Below are 19784 nucleotides of genomic sequence, written 5' to 3' on the forward strand. Positions count from 1 at the left end.
AATTTTTGCCTTGCAAACGAGACTCATAATGCACCAAAACTGAAATGGTGAAATTTCACCGATGCCGATCCTACAAGGATTTTATTCCTTTTTATAGACTGCTTGTAAACAGGTGTTTGGGGCCTCTTGTGGTGCATTTAATGGTGGTATTTGGTTATTGCGTACAGCCATAAAAATTGTTATGCCATAATAAAATGGCAAAATTTTCATACAAAATACATATACAATGTACTTCTAATGTTTAATGAAAAAAGCGCATGGTATCTGTGAGTTTTTGTGAGTTTTACAGTATGCAACCTAATTGCAGTAAAAGTACAGTTTCAGCCCTTGTTAGATTTTTATCTCTAATATTACCACAACCCAAACTTTTGGTAAAATTCACAAATTGCTAATGGAATGTTGTAAGCTTTGGTTGATAAAAACTAAAATTTAAAAAAATAAGATAGATGAAAGTAAGTAATTATAAAATAAGATGCAGCTCTCGGGCTATTGCAAGGAAAAAATAAGGCATTGTCTATAAGAATGAGTGGGTGAACAGTATGATCTGGATTATGGGAGTATGGTATGGATTTTTTATCTATATTCATCCTATTTGTTTTGTGCAGTCTGCATTTTCCAACATGTAGCACTACTATTTAGGAGTATTATTTACTGGAAATATTGTTAGCCATACTCAGAAATCAACATTCTTAGAACATGAAAGCATGTAGACATCACCTATTTGGGCTATGGTAAGTAAAGATTACTGCTGGACATCAACTAGAAACCTAATGAGTTTAGAGGTAGCAAAAAATGTTGTTTCGACCATACAACATGACTTGACAGCTGAAAAAACTTGTCACAATTGCATAGTTTTCTAATATATAGCGAACCGCTATTAATCCTTTCATGGCTAGTTAAAATTGAACAAAAGTGCGCTATCCTCAAAAGGAGTAAAACACCTTTGTGACAAATTTATCTTTAATATACACTGCACTTAATGTAGTCATCGATAACAAGTACTTTACTAGACTAGGAGTATTCCTTCCATAGTTTGCCTTCGAAAGCTGATATATATTTTTCTCCTGACAATATAAAAAAATGTGAAAGTTTGTGTGCAACAAACTTAAGTAAAACCATTGTTCAAATATCAGATAATTCTCTACACCAACAAAACAATCACTACAACATGAAAAATTTGGAATGACCAGAAAGATGGCAGCTTGTTGTAAATTGTTCTAGCGCATTGTTTTCCAACAATAAAACAACAATAAAAAGAGTTATAAAAAATTGTAATTTCTAAACAGAGGTTATTTGTTACGTTGCAACCAGTCAAAACTACTTTTCTTCTTGGCAACTATCCCTTATCAAGTTAACAGCTTATAAACTGTTTCCGAATCAACTGAAGCAATATATGCCCATTTTATTACCAAAATTACCAACTAATATCATGGCTATGTGGGATAATGTTTGAAACCCATTGCTCAGCACGTTTATGTAATGGCACTAACACATGGTTCAATATGTTCGAATATCTTTGAAGAATCAGACCTGCCTGATTGGCTCATTCTGTCGCTACCAAACATTTCATTAACTTCAATAAAACAAATCAACTCGCCACCCAAAAGTGTTCTAGCGACTAAACATGGTGTGAGATCGAAAAAAACTTTGAATGCATAAATTCAGTAAATAATACATGAACAGTATATCACGACCACAGACACTATTACTGTGGAATATTCTGCAACCAAGCTAATGCTTACTGTAGGTATGAAAATGAACAAAGCAGTTGCTATTTATCCTGTGTTGCTAGACTACGGCTATGCATAAGAAGCTGGTTAGACATTCACTGTTGTTGCTTCAATACCTCAGTGGTTTACAACAACACTATGAATCAAATGAGAAAGCACTTGTCACAAAATGTCACTATTATGTAGCACAAAAAGTAGTCAAAGGCACTTAAGTTCTAAATATTCATGGAAAGATATTTGCCTATTGCAAAAGGTTAATTTTTTTAATTCCAAATACAGGCAATGCCCATGTCACTTCACCAGAGACAAACGTTGTAACTTCTACCGAAAGTTAACCACAACAAAGGTATATATTAGCCAATGTAATGAAGCCAAAATTAATTAAGTTTCAACATCAAGTAAGGTATAGACAGCTCACCATTGAAGTTATATTTGGGTATGTAGCCTAACAAAAAAAAATTTCTTTCGTGTATCTGACTTACAGAAATCTGCCAACTGGACAATCGGTACCGGACAATGCCAAACTTGAGAGGTAAGTTGCATTGGTAAATCAATTGTTTTCTATGTAAAATGGCAAAAAGTTGGTGGTATTTCATCATTTATAAGTAAGACAGGCTACAGAAAAATTGAAAATGAAAGTCCAACATAATAAAATGACTTATGTGAATTTATACCAAATCTAGTGCAAGTTAGAGTAATTGTTAATTGCGCTTTGCATATAATGCCTTACTCTGTTGCTGAGCCAATGCATTTCTGAGCCTACACTTTTCTTCAGGTTTGTCTAAAATAACGTAGCAAGATAAACTTTGTTTTGCATAATATCAAATAATACGTGTAAATTATGTTTTTGCATACAAAATCTAGGTTTTACACAATTTTTTTATAACACACATGGCGTGATGCTTGATGTATTTACTTGATGCATTCGTTTTAGCTTTTAAAGCTCTAAAGCATTTAATGAATTTAGCTAGATTCTTGCACTATATGAGACGTATGTAACAAATATAAAAGTTGAATAACTATTTATGTCTAATGTTGGACAGTAGTATGGAAATACTGTTTATGGTGAACATGTACAGTAATATTTACACTGGGTTAGGAGAGCAAATATAATGTTGTGAGGACCTTCACATTTGCATATGGTACATTTGAAAATGGCAAATGGTAAAATACTGGTAAGGAACATAAAGACATCCAAAAAATCTCAAAATAAAAACAAATTAAATAATTAATTATAAACAACAATAAAAAGTATATATACTTGTATCCTTGCAATTGAAGATAGAAATAAAAGTGGTAATAACAGTCTGGTACGCCAAACCACACTTTGCAAAAACAATTCCAAACCAATAGATTTTAATTGTAGATAGATAAGATTTTCGAAAAAAAACAGGACTTTAGTGTAGAGAGTACAATGTTTGCATGCGGACACCTACGTTACGAGTTGAAATCAAGTTTGAAACGGTTTTACTCTGTTAAATATAAAATGCTATAGCTGAAGACTAGAAAAACAGATGGCAAACACTGAAATTTATTTGGCTATCTATTTATGAAAGTCGGTCAAGTGTGTATTTTTCGTTGTGATTTCCAAGCTATAGCAATTAAAATTTTGGAATAAAAAATCCGTATCGCAGAATATTTCATCTCAAGACCTCTCATTTGCCAGTCTGACACCTTACTAACTAGTTAACCCACGCGAGCTTGATATGTTTGCTAGGCATCAAATGTCGCTAGATGTGAGCTGATTTGCCACAACTTTCTGTCACAATGCAAAATGAGGGCATAACATCATAAAAAAGTGGTAGCTCTTATTAGTAAGCTTCCTCAAATTATCATATGACAAAGTAGCTAATTGCAAGTGGCAGGCAACTCTTGATGCCTCTCATCGTTTACAAACTGATTTTAAATACCTAAGCAACCCCGGGAATTCACCTAGTATATACATGCATCACAAATAAGGTGTGCTAACCATGATTATGACATGATACCTTTGCTTTTGGTGGTGAATCGTTCAGCAATTATGAGTGATAATGCTCAGTGGAGAGTCCAGAGGAAAGTCAAAATATATAAACAATATTCCATGGGTCTACATGAGTCATTATCATATACTTTCATATTCACTATTTTGACCAACAGCTATTATCATTGATCCATAATTGTGAGAAGTGTGCTAATGAAACTATAATGTTTTCAATTTACTACTGAAACCAGTAGCTACAACCACTGACAGTCATTAAAATTAAATGCAACATAATGAGACAGTAAGTATCCTTTTTAAGGTTTCATAAACCAATTTTTAAAATATTTGTAGATGTTATTCATATTCCTTTTACACAAGTAGATATGTTTGATTTAATTAAGTTTAAAATTATCTATTAATCATTTCTTAAAAAAAACAATGCTTGTTGACCAGCTTTAGACGAACCTATACTCAATTGAATAATATCTAAACAAAAAAGTTTGAATGCTTCCAGTGTGCCATAATTGAGCACTCACTTTCTATACAGAAATAATATGAATACCTCCAAGTAAATGTATTTCCGCTCTAAAATGATAATCATTAAAATTGAATTTGCACAAAAATATATTAGATTTTATCAAAAAGTATCAGAATTTTTAATCATCTCTATAAGTTTTTGATGTTTGACACACTCTGACCGTCAGGATGTTTAAAGATTAAAATTGACAAAACTTGATAGCAGTTGAAATGCTCAGAAGAAAAACAGATGCAAAATTACTTCACTAGTTGCTATCATTATTATAGTTGATATCAGCTGTTGCACCCTAGTCACAGTATTTACTCTCTCACTACCGCATTAAAATCTTACTGAATGAATGTTCTGCCCAAATTAACGAAACAAACTTTTCGAAAAGCCGATGCACCGTTAGTATTTAAGCAATATCTCAAAAATAAAAACATATATTGTTTTACTGTAAAATGCATCTTATTCAAAAAATAACTTTCTACAAAATAAGTACAAAGTGAATTTCACTCTCAGACAATATCGGACGTTTGATTTGCGTATAACGAATGCGGTGTGTTTTTCCTTGCCATGAAGATAACAATCTGGTTTTGCCATTTTGAAAAATATTTAGAATGGAATCGTTGAACCAAAAAAGTTTTTTCTTAAGCGCACCTGATTGGCAACAAGGTTGTTTCACCGGAGACCAAAATTTGCTTGGTCTAGCTAATGTGTAGCCTTTGTATTTAAAAGAAAAGTGAAACCATATTGAAAGTCTGATATGTCGGCTTACGGTCTGTACTTGAACTACAACGAAAGTCGATATATTGGCTTACCGATAGTCGAGGCACTTAAGTTCCAAATATTCATGGAAATATAGACATTGGTAAATGTTAAAGCTTTTGAATCTAAATGTAGGCAATGCCTATGTCAATCCACCAGACAGTTATGTGGCAATTCATCAGCTTAGTATACTACAATCATTCAATGCTCAGAAGGACATAAACATGATTTGATCACTAAATTCATTAAAAGTTCCAAGGTTACACATGTAAATTTTTAGTTTAATTAATTCAAACAATGTTTGTTCGCATGTTATTCCCACCAAAGAATTTTTAGTACACCAAATTTACCAAATGCTGCAGAGGATATAAACATGCTATGATCACTAGCTTCATTAGAAATACAAGTGTTACCTATCTGAATTTTTTGTTCAGATAACAAAATAATGTTTAGGTAGCGAACCGTCATTTGGCTTACGTTAGCGAAAGAGTAAAGCGCCTCTATTCTGTCGGTCCCTTTGCAACTATAGAAATCATACCCACTCTCTTGTTTGATTTGAGTGTTGTGACAGTGATCTAGTTTATGGATTTTAATCTAGAAACATCGTGGCAGTCAAACAAGCTCAAACATCAAAAACTGTGGCTAATAATAAAAAACACTGGTCCTTTCTAATAAACTCTTCTAAAATTCTAGGTAAGTTCATCTTTAATAAACATATTGGCCAGCAATTCACTGGTTTAGTATATTAGACATACTAAATTTCAAAGAGGATATAAACATGCTTTGATTACAAAAGCCATTAAAAATCCTGATGTTACTCATGTAATTGTTTAGTTTAATTTACTCAAACATTCTTTGTTTGTATGCTATTCACATTAAGGCATTTTGTGATTTCAGCAAAAGTAAATGGGATCCAACTCATAAATTCCTGATAATACCCAACCAGCTGCTAATACTAGGTGAGCATAAGTAGGCACACTTATTATTTTGCAAAAAGCTTCATTTATTGCTTCATTCCATGGCATTACGGCGCATTATTACCATTTAAATAGTAAAGGACTAACTTACTGATGTTTCCTGTACTGAAAGCTGTGTGAGCTGAGCTGCGCAATGTATCTGCAAATATGAAACCGAATTCAGTGCAGTAGCACAGCCGGCGCTCTTGACAATCAAACAACTTCAATAAAGCTTTAACAAGCACAATGAAAGAGAGACTGTACAATGACACTCAGTGAAACTTTGATTGATTCATTACCACTTTTAAAATATTCACAATGAGCAAGCTTTTTAGCGCAGCGGAGCAACACATATGCATTGGTTATTAATAGCACTGCAAACAAGCTGCGCCATCACTTATAACTTTATAGCTTTATAATCAGTATTTTGAGAGATGAAACTTGTTCCTAATGATAACCATGCGCCAATAGAAACTGTACAATCCAACTTACACTTGATCTATCTTACAGGATGAAATTATTCACAGAGTACAAATTTGCAAAAAATTTCATGTATTTTCGCGGACTAATTTATTCAGGAATGAACCATTTCACAAATAAATTAATCTGCGACTGCAACTAGCAATAGAGGAAAACCCTCACAAGTGTATACCCTAGGCTTAGGATTCTATTTAGCTTTGAAGTTTCTGTCGATCATGCTGAGCTATGAGCTTATGGCTGCATTCAGACGTTTTTATGAACATTCATCAATTTGGAGGCCTCTGATGACTCATAACTTACCGAAAACTTGTGGTAAGTTATGAGTTTTTTTCTTACAACATTCACTACAATAATCATTGTCAAGAACTGCAGGGGAGATTTTTGCGATGACGACACCCTGCTGATTTCCGAATAACTTGTGACAACCTTGGATAAATCTGTAAAGAATTATTCGGCAATGGGCTTAACTCAAAGCCCGTGCAACTATTTTAGAAGAGTTTGGAACTCAGCTATGTTTACTAACTTTGCCTAACTGGTAGTTTTTAATTTTGAGGTAGTAGTTAGTCTCCTTAATGTTATAAATAATACTAATTATTGGCGGGTTTTACTAATTCGACTGTACGCAATTTCACAAACTATTCAAGCCGTCAAATAAATTTATCCTCAAGAGCACTACACTATTGTGGGTTTTATACAAATGAATACTTAAAATTATACCACTGGCAGAAAACTTTATCACATCGATTACCAGCCATTAAACTAATCTAAAATTACAGCATGATGAAGCAATCTCATTTTATTGCTCAACAACCTCCGTCTGAAAATTTATAAAGTTAACTTCTACTACCAACCCAAATTAGCTTTTTTCTTTCATGCAAATTTATGAATTTTGAAATCATTTTATTTCGGAGCAAAAAACTATTTAATTTTCAGCAAAGGTAAATGGGAAGTAAGCTGTAAATACTTGATAATTCTCAACAACTTTAGGCTGCTAATAACAAATGAGCACATTAGAGAAAAACTGATTATTTTATAAAAGGTTTCACATGTTGCTTCCATATATAGTCTCACTGAATATTACTAAAAACTTAAACAGTGCTAGTATTCAAGCAATACTTACTGGTGTTCCTTAAGAGAACTGTGTGAGCTGAGCCACGCAATAACTCTGCAAATATAAAACTATTAAATGCAGTAGCGCATGTCGGCACTATCAACAATCAAACAACTTTAACAAAGCTTCAACAAGTACAATGGAAGAGACTGTACAATGACATTCTATAAAATAATGATTACCTAATTAGCTCTTTTAAAATATTCACAATAAGCAAACTTTTTAATGTAGCGAAGCGACACATATCCTCTGGTTGTCAATAGTAATGCAAATAAGCAGTGCCACCATTATGAGAAAAACAATTAAGTTTTATTATTCAAGCTGATTAGCTGGAACAGCTTGGTCATTGTTGATTTTGTAGGTAGGTTACACTGAATTCCATAAGTTGAGCCAACAATTTTTCAGATCAACTTGGTTTCAATAGGAGATTTTGTACTAATAATAATCTTGCTCCTAATCCTAATATTGTGTTTGAACTCAACACTATGACTGCTGTAATAGTATAATTTATATAACCTGTTGGTGAATTATCTGTCATGTTATTCATTTTGAATACGTGTTTGAATAATAATGCAGTTTTTACCTATGAATAGATATTCAAAAGAAAGTTTGCTAGAAGAAAAAAATTGCATAAATTGAAACAGGAGAAGATTGTTTCAGATTTAGTACAAGCAGTGTCATTGTGTGTCATTAAACTAACAAGCATTGCTTTTTGTTACAAGCATTGATATTATCTATAACTTTAGCCTATATAAACAGTTTAGTTTCTAACACTGGTTATTAGTTGGTTTGTGAGGCCACTTCAAAGGATTACTTGAAAGTGGGTGAGTTTCTCAACTTCTCATCATAATGAACATCCAACTTTATAAATACTATATTTACTGGCCATATGATTCGTTACAGCTAGTTTTTAATATATTTCAACTATTTAAACTCGAGTAAGTCTTACAAGTGTTTGGAAGATATCTCTAACCATTGGGAGTGTTAATACCATATGCTCAATTCAATTAATGCATTCATCTGCTTTTACTAGTCACCCTGTATATATTTTTCAACATTGGTGCATATTCTTTTTATGTTTTATGCATGGTTTGCTGTATACAGAGCACAATCAAACAAATGAAATGAATAAACCAAATCAACTGAGGAGAACATCTAATAATTTGTTGCAATCTATACTATTTAACCCAGATACTAGAACATAGATAATCACAGCAAATCTCCACTGTCAAATTACCTTTACGGTTGATTAATCGTACATGCCATCGACTGTGGTTTCCCTATCGCTTTTCCAAATTAATATTTGTTTTATATAATTCATTGGTTAAACTTCAACCAATCTAAAGTAGTTTTAGTACACCTATTCATAGCTTCTGGATTTACTTAGTTTTTTTTTTCCATTTCAAGTAAGTTGTTTGATTTTATATTAATCAAGATGTTATATCATAAACAAAACCAAACGAGTTGACCAGCTTCTAAAGCACACATAAGAGCATTGCAATTTGACTTAGGATTATTTGTGTAAATGTTTGTTTATAAGTTGATATTACTTAGAAAATCAAATATTTAAAATGCACAGGAATCCCTTTAATATACAACCCATGGATGAAAAAATAGTAAACATCACAGATCAACTTGCCAATAAACTTAAGAATTGATGTAATATCCATAAAAGCAAACCATCACACAAAAAATGTATTTAATTTTTGTATGGCTATGCCAAACAGTTACCATTGTTGCAGAGCCAAACTAAGAGTAAGCCGTCTTGTCACTTTTAAGTTTAAGAAAAAAACGAGTAAAATATTTTTGCTTAATAAGACAGGTTTTGAGTGACTGCATGTCCAGAATGTTCGTAATAACAGTTAAAAGAACCAAATAGTCAGAAGCCAGATAATTAGCTATTATGCTGCGGCAGTATTAGTTTACATATTTTCAGGTTTGTTGCAAGAATTGTTTTGACCTTAATGCGGCATTCCGAAAATAAATTTGCTGCTTGAAACTGGTAAGATCTTTCTAATCAGTGGTTCAATGAGAAACCTTTATATTGGTGCAGCACAGAGTGTTCATTTTAGAGAGGGCAATTGTCATTAATTGGGTTTGTAATCAGGGTCTATAACGAATGTGCCGTAAAGGCTTATTCATTAGATATACAATACCAATTTGGGTGTTCCAGGCCAATGATATTGACTAGTTGCTTTATCAGCAAAGTGTTTAGTTTTGCTGCTATTTTTAGCAACCACTTCCTCATTTTACCTACATTCATCAAGATGTCCAATTATCTTGTAGAAAAATTCAGATAATCTGGAGTTGCATCAAAAAATATCTAAATAATGCAGAGAAATGGCTTTTTGTGAGTTGGGTAGAGAATATCAATTTGTTCAGAAGCAATTTTAGGAACTTACATTTCTAAAAATTACAGATAGATATTTTGCCTAAACAAGAGATGCTAAATTCATGTGAGCACTAATATTGGTAAAGGTAATATTGGCACTAATATTGGCTACATCCTTAAGTCTTCAGCTGCCAAGTCTTATTTAAAATATATAATTATACCATCGAGTTCAAGTCACAAAAACCTCCTTCAAAAGAAAGAGCTCTTCAGAAAAAGAGAAATGTTACATACTTTTTCTAAATGCCAAATAAATTGTACGTCACCGTTTTTATCAACATCTGAAATGTAGCTACATTGTAATTGTACCTGTAATAAGAAAGATATTGTTTAGGAACTGGTTTAAAATATATTATAGCATTGTATTGAAAATAGAGTTAATAACTACTGCACCCTGCAACAGTGCTGTTACTGTATCAGTGTTTGTTCAGAATGAACAGTTGTAGTTTTCATAGGTCCTGAAAAATGCAGCTATCAAAGTAACTGATAGGTCCTAAAAGTAAAGAACCTTGAACAATATTGTTGATGCTACATCTTAGTCTAAAATCAAAATGTTTTGAATTTAGTAAAAATTATGGAGCTTATTTGAAGCATGGTTTAAGATGAAATCTGAAATGCATCAAAAATGCAACAGTCTAAAAATGTTTAAGTAATAGTGCAAGCACCATAACATATATTTATCAGTAACGATAATAAAATATTTTACTAGCATCTCCTACATTCAATGTAAATTGCATTTCACAATGCCTATTACTTTGTCTGTGGTACATGTCAGCATTGTTGTCTATTAAAAAGCATATTTCAAAATGAATCTTCAACATAACTTTGTAAGGAAAATGGTTTGGGCTAGAGTAATGTATCTGTTATAGTTTTGTTGACCTTATATAATGTTACGCCTGCTTAATGCATTAGGTTCATGATCAAGATAAACGACTGTTTATACGCTTTTATTTATCTCCTATTGAGTTAAGCTAGATTTATGCTATGGAACAATCAAAGCAAAAAAGGATGTTCAAGCTTTCCGAAAGTATAACTCGGGTTCTCAGCTGCTGAATCAGTGAGCCAAACAATAGTCAGAGAAATTTTGGAACTCTATGAATATGAATTCTCAGATATGACTAATGTTTCATATAAAGTGGAATGCAAGACATGGTGATGACATGTTACCTCTGCTATTGGCGCTGCATCATTTCGGAAGAGTGAATGACAGCTGTATTTGTTAGTGATACTAATAATACTAATTATTGGTGATGCTAAATAATTGTGCTTTTGATCCTAATCTGGTAACCAATCTTCCGTTTTGATCAGTCATTATGATACCAAATACCAAAGTCAGTTATAAATCAAATTCAATGTAGTAGCACATGCCGGCACTATCAACAATCAAACATTTTCAACCAAGCTTTAAAAACCAAATTGCAAAAAAACTGCACGATGGACATTCTATAAAATAATGATTGAATAATTAACCCTTTTAAAATATTCACAATGAGCCATTTTTAACACAGTGGAGCGACGCATATAGACTGGTTGTTAATAGCAATACGAATAAGCAGTGCCACTTTTTTTAAACAAGCAATTATAAATGCTTATTCAAGTTATAATTAGCAGGGATAGTTTAGTCTTTCTTGATGCTGTAGATAGGTTGCACTGCCTCTCATAAGCTAAGCAAATATTTCTTCGATCAACTTGGTTTCAATAGGAGACTGTGTATTAATAATAATATTGCTACTAATCCTAACATGGTAACCAATATAAGCATATTTGAGTCCAACACTAATACCACTGCAACAGTGCCATTTCCGAAGAAGACTGTTGCTTTGTATCCTTAACAACAGTAAAATGGCCATTTCCCTGTTAGTATTTGCACAAAAAATGGCTTAATTAAATAAATAAGGTTTATAGTTGTTTGATGTGTAACGGTGCAGTGTGACATCCTATTTTAATGTTGTAGACTATCAAATCTGTCAATAAAACAGACAGAATACCAGAAGTAGCCACACAATTGTTCAGAAATACCTAAATACTCAAAGGTGATAAATTGATGCACACCTTACAGCATTGGTTTACCGATCTAAATTTCACAACTTTGAGTGTTGTTGAAAGCTAATATTTATTCTAATTGCAATCCTTGAAGCCAGGTAGACAACAGACAAATAGACAGCACTCTTAATATAGTAAACATACATTTTTGTTTTACATTATTGTGAACGAGAGAAATATTTGTTATTAGCTTTTATTTGCAGAATAGACCTTGCTATATAAAATAAAAAAATGAGTAGTTTTTAATGAATGTCAAAGAAGCGGACTTCCTTAACTTTTTGCAAAAATACTGCAATCATGGACTACAAAACAGGTGAAAGTGATAAGAAAGGGGAGAGTTGTTGATGCAAACCAATAATACTGCAGTTATGGTATGGTCATCAAATTGAAAATTTAGGTTTAATTTTCTCTCTCTTTTTATATGACAGAAGTCTTGAAAAATCTTTGAACTGAAATATTCAATTTACCTGTATTTTACTGTTCGTAAAACATAAAAGTCCAGTAAAATACAAGTTCTGCAAAAGAATTATTTATGTTGTAAGAATGCCTACTGTATTATATGTCTTTGAATAATTAACAACCATTAAATTTCAATGCATCTGTTAGACTTCACACAAAATATGGTTTTAATCAATTTGATAAGGCTTATGGTTTTGAAGTGCGTAACAGACAAATAATAGCAATAAAACAAAAATCTTTATATGCATACTTAAATGACACTAAATTTTATCAGCCCCCACTATATATAGTACAATTTGGGTACACCACAATTATATTACTATCAATACAACTCTCTGGGAGATTTTATAGAATTTTGTAAACCACTTGTAAACTGGTGTTTGGAGCCTTTATTGGTACATATTGATATAATTGCGAAAAGTGATTATTGCCCATAAACATAACAACTGTTGTCACAATAGAATTAGCAAAAGTTGTTATTAAATATGTATATGAATTTTAAATGAAAACAGCGCTTTGTATCTATGAGTTTCTGTGGGTTATACAATATGCAACCTCAATTTTAGTATGAGTACAGTGTCAGACCTTCTTATATTTTCAAATATATCTTTACCTCAAGAAAATATGTGTACAATCTACAAATTGTTGATAGGATATAATAAGTATTAGTTGATAGCAACAAACATTGAAAAAACTTAAGTGATGTAAGTAAGCTGCTATATAATGAAATGCCGATCTCAGGCTATTGCAGGGAAAATGAGGGTAATGTCAGTATTAATGAGCAGTTGATTGGTGTGCTCGGAAATATGGACATCTTGTATGTATTTGTTATTTATAGTCACTTTGTTTGTTATGTACAGTCTGTATCTTCCGAAATTGACTGCGTAAACTAATTGTGAGTATTATTTACTTAAAATATTGTGGTCCATACTCAGAGATCAGCTTTTTTGATAGATGGTTGCATGTAGACCCTACCTATTTGACTATAGTGAGTCAAGGTAACTGTCATGCCAATCATCAACTGGAAAACAAATGAGACCAGCTCTAGCAACAAAATGTCGTTTAATCTATACAACATGATTTGAAAATAATATTCACAATTGCAAAGTTTTGTTTATCTATCGTTTCACTATTACTTTTAACAAAGCTAGTTAAAATTTATCAGCAGCAATCTATTCTCAAAAGCAGAAACATCTGTGTGAGCCTCTGAAAGTAGTTTTTCTGTAACATACATGTACATTGCACTTACTTTAGTCATTGATGACCAGTACTTTGCTAGATTAGGAGTATAACTTCTTTAGTTTTCCTTCCAGAGCTCATGTCTCCTGTTCGTGACAATATGAAAAAATGTGAATATTTGAGTGTTACGAATTTAAAGGATAGCATTGGTCAAATAACAATTAATATCCTACCAACAACCCAACCACTATAAATTTAAAACTTTGGATTGATCAAAAGTATGAAAATGTATGGTAAATAGTTCTGAAGCATGACTTTTATCACAAAAACAAAACGATTAGATAAAAACATGCTGATTCCCAATGAATAACATACTTCCTATGTTACAACAAGGCAAAACTACTTTTGTACTTAGCATCCTTCATGTATCAAGAGTACAACGAATAAACTGCTTCCAAAACAAATGAAGTAAGATGTGCTAGTGTTATTACAAAAATTACCAACTAATATCATTGCTTTATAAGCTAATTTTTGACACCCAGTTGCTCAGCGCAATTTTGTAATGCCACCAACACATGGTTCAACGTCTTGGAATATCCCTGAAACATCGAGCGTGCGCAATTGTGTCATGGATTTATATATGTATTATTTCTGCTATATGTTGGCCATTTTTGTTTGGCTGAGCATTTTGCCTTCTTCATGACAAACAACCGTAGACTGAAATTAAAAAATGATGAATCATGTTGTTTGCTAAGAACGGTGGTCAGCTTGGTATTTCTGCTGACTCCGAAACTACAGCCTACACGTGAAAAGATAATGATTAAACCAAGAATATAGAGACTTTAAATTTATTGGTCTACCATTTATGTTTAGAAGGTACATAATAATGTATATAATAATGTGTTACCTTATTTTTACTCAGTCTTTTTCCTGCTCTTATCTGAATATCATTCTAAGTTTTATTCTATATTCGAGGTATGTCTTAGTCTGAATTAGTAAATAAAAGGAATTATAACCTGTGAAATTAAGCTTGTTGTTATATCTATTAATCTAAATTGTGGATAAGAGATTTTAGCTGCATGCTATGCTATTCTAGGCTGTCTCGGCTTATCACCGAACAGCGTTGTTTTATCAATATCTGATTATCTCAGATATTGTTTGAGGTGGCAATTCTAACACAAAAGTCATCTTTTCGGGGTTATGGGGTTACACTAGTACTGTTTATCACAGTTTAGTGTAGCTGTGGGCATTATCAATAACCAGGAAGTCATCCTTTCAGGGTTATGAGGCTACGCTAACACTGTTCATCCCAGTTTAGTGTAGCTAGCTAGGCCTATTTAAATATTAGGGTTAATATTAATCTGACAGCATTTAAACTATAGCCCGTGAGTTTTTGAAGGTGTATTGATACGTAGGTATTAGGGAAAATCCATCACAATTGGCTCATTTCGATGTTACCGAACATTTGTATTAACTTGAATGAAACCAACCTGCCCACCACCCGAAATTGTTCTAGCAAATGATATTTAAAAGTGAAATTTAAAAAAGGTTTCAACGCATAACGTCAGTAAATAAATGTGTATATCACTGCTACAGACACTATTATTGCCAAAATATTCTACAGCCAAGCTAATGCTTACCGTATCTATTAAAAATGAACAAAGCAGTTGCTATTTATCCTGTGTTGCTAGACTACGGCTATGTGTAAGAAGCTGGTTAGACATTCACTGTTGTTGCTTCAATACCTCAGTGGTTTACAACAACACTATGAATCTAATGATAAAGCACTTGTCACAACATGTCATTACAATGTAGTACAAAAGATAGTCTAGACACTCAATTTTCAATATTCATGAAAGAATGCCCATTGACAAAGTTAAAAGTTTTTGAATCCAAATGCAGGCGATGACTATCTCAATCCATCAGAGACAAACGTTGTAGCATGTACAGGAAGTTAATCCTTAATGGAGGTATGTTTTAGCTAAAGTGATGAAGCCAAAGGTTTATAGTTTTCAACATCGAGTAAGGTGTAGAAAGCTCACTATTTGAAGTTATTTTTGGTTAAGTACAGATAAATCCACATTTAGCTAGGTCATCGGCTATCAGAAATCTGACCACTGAACTGACTGTACCAAGCAATGTCAAACTTGAAAATTTAGTTGAATTGGCAAATTACATTTAAATGTGCTCGATTGGTAAGTCATCATTTATAAGTAAAACAGGCGACAGAAAATTTAAAGATGAAAGTCGACCATAATATAATAACCTTTGTGAATTTATGCCACCTCTAATGTAATTTGGAGTAATTGGTTATTACACTATGCATATAATAATAATGCTTTACTCTGATGCTTAGCCAATGCATTTTGGAGCCTACGAATTTTAAGTTTGCCTAGAATAACTTAATAAAAGGAACCTAATTTCACTAAATATCACTTCATAGTGTAAATTGTGTTTTTGCATCAAAAATCAAGGTTTTACAAATAACTCCTTTTATAACACACTCATTGTGGTGCTCGATGTACTTATTCTAGTTTCTGAAGCTATAGAACAAAAAAAATTGAATAAACTGCATTCTAGCAATATATGAGAGCCTAGATAGGTGTATGAAGCAAAAATAAAAGTTGGATAACTTTATATGTCAAAGGGTGGACTGCAGTATTGAAATAATGCTTATGTCCAACACATACAATATTAGTTACACTGAGATAAAAGGTGAATTATTATTTTATGACCGGCTTCACAATTTACTTTTATCAATATCAATACAAACAGTATTAACATGAATCAATACTTACTAATCTTGCCTATGAGTACTGCTTGAGCTAGATAGTACTTCTATGGGTCAAAAAAGATTCCTACAAGTATGAAGCAATGCAATGAAGTTATGCCTGCCTCATCTATCAGCAATCAAATAACTTCAACAGGTTTAAAAAAAGAACCACAACATGAAGATGATACAGTTTCAAAAGGGTTTTGTTGAATGTTTCTTGTCAAAAAAAACTACTACTAGTGAACGCTTGGCCTTGTGCGGGTAATAAAGAAGTTTTTCTAAAGAAAATTTATTTAGCATATACAAACTTTCTAAATTTTAACTTTCAAACTCCATACCATGGTCAAATTGCTTTGCGTACTTCAATTAAATTAGGAGAAAAAATTAAGCAACCGTAAAAGTTTTTTAATGAAAATTAATAAGCAAACAATGGCTAAAAATTGTTCTGCTAGAATTATTACGATGAAACATGATTTGGTCCTTACTCAATTAGTACAAACTGAAAAAAAAATAAAAGTATGAACATGTTAAATTAAATATTGAAACGAGTACATAGAAGTGGGGGTATAAAAATGTCACTGTAAGTCGCAACAAAAGCCATCCATGAAAAATTTGAACACAACCATATCCGTACCAACGTAAAAAGGAGATATAGAAATTCAATGCATCTATGAGAGAGTTAGGCATATGAACGTACCTTCTTGGACTGAACAGACGGATAATGTAGAAGCAAATCTAGTTCAAGAAATTCCACCTTTCAAATGTTCACGTGAAACATCTTCAGTTTTTGCAGCTTTCAGCAACTGACCTTAAAAATAGTTGATAGTAGAGCAACAAATTTAACGCTTATGAATTGAAATTTCACATTTGAAAATCAATCAAACAACTCACAACTCATTATTATCCTCCTCACAACTGTGAGGAGGATAATAATGGAATTGTGATACCTCCAATGTAGTGTGGAAACCAGTAACTACAACCACAGAGAGTCATTAAATTAAATGAATTGTAATGAGGCAATATCATTATTAGGGTTCCATCAACTAATGTGAAAACTATTTGAGGAGTTCATTTTCAAAACCAGTTATTTCCGATTTTAGCATTTTTCACAAACAAGAAAAGTTTGAATACTCAATATTGTTCAATATAATTGGCATAGTTTTTAGCTAATTTTCAAGACAAATGACAAAGCAAGCTTATACTTTATTTTTGTTCAACAATTTTGTCAAGAAGCATGGTAAACAGCCAACATATTTCTGCATTTTTTCAATAGCAGTTGTTTCCAGAAATAACTGCTTTTGACATGAAAGAATCAGCAACCAGTGATTTAAACAATAAGTCTTAGATAATAGTCTGACTTTAACCACAGCTTTAGGTGAACTAATAATTAATGCCGACTAGTTAGAAGCGGTGAGCCAACATGTTATATACAACAATATCTCAAAAATAAAAACATACCATACATCGTTTTACTGTAAAATTCATTTTATTTATAAAAGAAATTCTCTACAAGATATGTATAAAATTATTTAGTAAATCTTACACTCGCAACTTTTTTCTGCGTTGAGCAAGCAAGGTGTGTTTCTTATATCTATGAAAATATCGATCTGGTTTTGCCATTTTGAAAAATAATTAAAAAGGAAATTTTTAAGCCATTTTTTTTATTGGTTGCATGTGATTGGCAGTAAGGTTGTTTAAGACATCATTTGATTAGTCTAGCTAAAGTTTGGGTCTTGTAATGAAAAGAAAAGTGACACCCTATTGATAGGGCAATCCATCGACTTATGGTCGGTACTTATTGTACTGTGCAAGCCGATACATTGGCTTGCGAAAGAGTTAATAGCAAAAATTGTAATAGATTACTACTAGTAGCACTAGTTAACTTTTGTACTAAGCACAAACAAACATGCATTGTGTTTGATGTGATTGTTTCATTTATTTTTCTTTGCCTTCTGCAATTTAGTTAAATTTTGGTTTCAAGCCAATTTAACAGTTAAGTGTTTAAATTAACTACCTTCTACATTCTCTTTGTTCTTTTTACTTTTACCAGGTCAAGTTATTTACACAGGTTCTTCCAAAAAGTCATTTAATGTGGCTACAGTAGAATTACTTGTTGAAGATGCATCCATCATAAAAGCACAGGAAGTGGAGAGATAGCTTACAAAACTAAGTCAACGAATCAAAAAGCTGACCTAGTTTTACAACAACCAATTGAAAAGCAAGCACAAAAATAACTGCTTTTGGAATGAAACCCAATAGGAAATAACTGGTTTAGGAACAAAACAAAGATTTTAGTGGGTGCAATGTATGAGAAATAACTGGTTTAGGAACAAAAAATCCATTGAACAATGTACTCATATTATTAGAGTATAATTTAAGATTTAAAAATCAAAAAGTGCTAAAAATGGAAATAACTGGTTTTGGAAATGAACTCCTCATTTGTAGATGTTATTAATACTCTCAAACTAATTTAGTTGTCTCCTTTTTTAAAAAAGTTGATGTATTTATTTTAATAAATTATACATTAATCAGTCAGTCATATCTTGAAACAAAACAATGTAGGTTGACCAGCTTTAAACAGGCGGATACTCAATTGAATAATCTCTACATAAAAAATCTGAAAGCTTCCAGTGAGCCATAATCGAGCACTCAATTTTTATACAGGAGTAATAGGAATACTTCCAAATGAATATTCTAAAAGGATAGTCATTAAAGATGAACTCACACAAAATTATATTATATAATATCTGAAAGTATCAGTAGTTTTGTCAACCTCAATTGTTTTTGGTGTTTGAAGTGCTCTGACTATCAGGATGTTTGAGGTGCTCTGACTGTCAGGATGTTTGAGGTGCTCTGACTGTCAGGATGTTTGACGTGCTCTGACTGTCAGGATGTTTGAGGTGCTCTGACTGTCAGGATGTTTGAAGTGCTTTGACTGTCAGGATGTTTGAGGTGCTCTGACTGTTAGGATGTTTCAATAAAGAAATTGATAAAACTTGATTGCAGTTAAAACATTCAAAAGAAAAGCATGTGCAGAATAACTTCACTAGTTGTTATCATTACGACAGCCGATATCGGCTATTGCATTCAAGTCGCAGTATTATGGGTCTCTATTCTTTCGGTCTCTTTGAAACTATAGGCGTCATACCTGCTCTCTTGTTTAAACTGAGCGTTTAACCGCAATTTAGTTATTCGATATTAATCTTAAAACATATCGGTAATCAGATCACCACAAACATCAAAAACAATGGCAAATGATAGAAAAATGCTGATAATTTCTGATAAAATATACTTAAATTCTGTGTAAGTTCATATTTAATAAACCAATTGGCATTCATCGGTTTAGTATACTACACATACCAAATGCTACGGAGGATATACACATGCTTTGATTACTGAATTCATTAAAAATTCCGACG

The sequence above is a fragment of the Watersipora subatra genome, chromosome 6 (genome assembly GCF_963576615.1).
Source record: "Watersipora subatra chromosome 6, tzWatSuba1.1, whole genome shotgun sequence".
Taxonomy (NCBI): Eukaryota; Metazoa; Bryozoa; class Gymnolaemata; order Cheilostomatida; family Watersiporidae; genus Watersipora; species Watersipora subatra.